The sequence below is a fragment of the Osmerus eperlanus genome, chromosome 20, assembly GCF_963692335.1.
Source record: "Osmerus eperlanus chromosome 20, fOsmEpe2.1, whole genome shotgun sequence".
In the NCBI taxonomy this organism is placed as follows: Eukaryota; Metazoa; Chordata; class Actinopteri; order Osmeriformes; family Osmeridae; genus Osmerus; species Osmerus eperlanus.
Window position 1 is genome coordinate 12594653 of NC_085037.1, and position 3576 is coordinate 12598228.

Sequence of the window (3576 nt, forward strand, 5' to 3'; positions counted from 1 at the left end):
CTGTCACCACACTTGTTGGTTTTGTGATTGTGATTTGTGATGATTTTGGACAATGTAAAGTAAGGCATACTTTTCTTGTTCTTGATTTTTCATGAAAGACAGACATTTGACAGGAAAAGGCAGGCCTGTGTTTAATCATTTCTGGACGTACCCACCTGTGTTAGAAGCAAGAAAACCCCCAACAGAGAACCATCTGAAGAAAGATATTACTAAACCAAGCTACATAATCTGAGCACTGATTGCCTTTCGCTTCTGCAAATGAACAAAAAGGAATTTTCTAAACCCAGACCACGCAAACCACAGTTCTGACAGAAGACTGAGTGAAGAGATGGGAGGGCACAGGAATCCCAGCCCCGCTTCACACCTCCCCAACTCCCACACTCGTGAGTCACCAAACGGCATCTGTCAGTTTCAAGAGGCTCTGCTGAATGTGTTTTCTGCATCAGGAAGGGTACAGCAGAGTTAGCATGTTCACAAATCACTGCTTCGTCAGGTTAAATGTCCAAATTGCTGGATGATGACGTAAACAAGTGCTGTGGTAAATGAAACGGACCCATGCGCTTTGTCGTGTCTCTGACATCACGTCCTGTTTCCAAAGTAATGTTATCGTGTTTCAATGTTAAAACACTGCCACACTGTAGAATGTGCAACAATCCGATTTTCAGAAAATAAATATCAATACAATTTTAGTTATCAAACCAAACATGAATCCTGTATTAACACAAAGCAACATTCTGACTCATTGTTGAATCATTCCCCCTCACTTCCTCTGAAGGTAAGTTGGATAAGTAAACTCTTTGAACGATGCTCATCACAACAATCTCCCTGATGATCCAAGGAAAGCCCCCCCTCCTCTTAGCATCTAAAGGTTACGAGTTTCAGAAAGCATAAAAGTTCACATGGACAGTGGGACATGTCAGGAGGAGGAGGAGGAGAGGAGGAGAGGGGGGGAGGAGAGGGAGGAGAGGAGGAGAGGAGAGGGAGGAGAGGAGGGGGAGGAGAGGAGAGGGAGGGGAGGAGAGGGAGGGAGAGGAGGAGAGGAGAGGAGAGGAGGGAGAGGAGAGGAGAGGGAGGGAGAGGAGGAGAGGAGGATGAGGAGGGGCAGGAGAGGAGGAGGAGAGGAGGGGACGCTGGCACGATCCAGGAGTTGCCTCGGAGCCCAGTGTGTCTTAAGCGTTCTGACGTCCTCACCTCCGCCCCGGCCCTGTCACGTTGCTCCAGGTCCCCTCTGCGAGGCGCGGGGGACGCGAGGCGACAGCCAGGGTGGCTTCCATGTCACGGAGGTGACACCAGGCTCAGAGGAGAGACCGGCCGGCCGGGGGACACTCCCGCGGGGCCGGCGTGTGTGAAGAAAAAAAAAAAGGTGAGTAGAAGTGATCTGTGTGTTTCTGGGCCCTCCCCTCTTCACCCTGCAGCCCGGTGAGGAAGGGGACACGGCTGTCATCAGCCTGGCAGGATGTTAACCTTCGCTACGGCTACGCTGGAGAGACGGGGGATAAGAAAGGGATGAGGGAGGGACGAGGCAGGAAGGAATAAGGGCAGGAGGGAGGGATGAGGAAGGGAGGGGGAGGGAGCGAGAGAGGGAGGGAGGGATGAGGAAGGGACGAGGCAGGAAGGAATAAGGGCAGGAGGGAGGGATGAGGAAGGGAGGGGGAGGGAGCGAGAGAGGGAGGGAGGGATGAGGAAGGGACGAGGCAGGAAGGAATAAGGGCAGGAGGGAGGGATGATGTTGTTTTCAGGGGATTGACCGAGGTCCTCAGCCTGAAGTGAGAAGAGACAGAGAGAAGTGTCAAAGGTCACAGAGGGCCAGAGGGCCACACACACACACACACACACACAGTCACTCATCTGGTTGGAAAACCTTGTTCATGTTGAGTATGTTTGACCGATTGTGTGAGTACTATGTAAATATATTTCCTTGTGCGTGGGTGAAGGTGTTAGTATGCGATAGACTCATGATGTCTTCCTGTTTACTCAAAGACCTAGCACCTAAAGGTCCTCTTTAGAGCACCACAGCATCTTTGCTGCACACACACACACACACACACACACACACACACACACACACACACACACACACACACACACACACACACACACACACACACACACACACACACACACACACACACACACACACACACACACACACAGTGTCCTTCCCTGTGTGGTGGAGAGCCCCCCTGCTGTGTGTTTGTGTTGGTCAGCAGGCTCTCTGTCCACACAGCCGGACAGGTCAGCGACCTGGTTTGTGTGTGTGTGTGTGTGAAGGGGGATCAGTTTGGAGGAGAGGGAGGTAGATCAGATCAGGTTGGAGAGGGGGGAGGGGCCAGGAGAGTCTGTCCGGCTCCTCTTTGTCTGGACTCTGGCCCTGCCTCACCCTGCCTCACCCTGCCTTGCCTCGGTAAAGAAGGCACGAGCTGGCGTAGGCTTCCTTCCCAGCGCTGCATATGATTAGCTGGACCATTGGGCAGCTTGGCCTGGGAGCTGGGCAGGGCTCCACAGAGAGGGCAAGGCCAAGGACAGCCAGCGCCCTGCCAGCGAGGAAACGGATCTTAGTCCTTTTTATTCATTTTTTTTGCTGACTTTCGACTTTTAATTTCTCGGTTGCATCATGTGGACGGTGCTGCCAAGCTTCTGCAGTACCGTCTCACACGTAGCTGAGGTCTGGGCCATACGGAGGAAGCAGACAGACAGGCAGGCAGGCAGGCAGGCAGGCAGACAGGCAGACAGGCAGACAGACAAGCAGGCAGACAGGCAGGCAGGCAGGCAGGCCGACAGGCAGACAGACAGGCAGGCAGGCAGGCAGGCAGACAAACAGGCAGACAGACAGGCAGACAGGCAGGCAGACAAACAAACAGACAGGCAGACAGGCAGGCAGGCAGGCAGGCAGGCAGGCAGACAAACAGGCAGACAGACAGGCAGACAGGCAGGCAGACAAACAGACAGGCAGACAGGCAGGCAGGCAGGCAGGCAGGCAGGCAGACAGACACACAGGCAGACAGACAGACAGACAGACAGGCAGACAGGCAGGCAGGCAGGCAGGAAGGCAGACAGACAGACACACAGGCAGACAGACAGGCAGACAGACAGGCAGACAGACAGGCAGACAGGCAGACAGGCAGACAGACAGACACACAGGCAGACAGACAGACAGACAGACAGACAGGCAGGCAGGCAGGCAGGCAGGCAGACAGGCAGGCAGGCAGACAGACATTCACATGCTCCCTCACCCCTGACCTGCTGCTGGACTTCCAGGTGAACCAGCTGAACGGGCTTTGGATGAAACACGTGTGCTCACTGAATAACGTGTGGAACATGCATGGAGAAGATTCTGAGAAGGAGCTCACAAGTCAAGCTGTTCACAGACCTGCAGCGCGCTGCACATCACATTCAGGAAACATTTGAACATTAAAAGCAATACGCAGGAAGTGACAGACTATTAAAGGCGAGTTGCAGTTTGTCCATATTGTGACTAAGTCTGTGGGGGGTGAAGGGTTAACTGAGTGTTCTGAACAGCAGTCCCAAAAGCTGCCTTTAAAACATGATCAAGTCTTTTATTTCACACCTCTAACT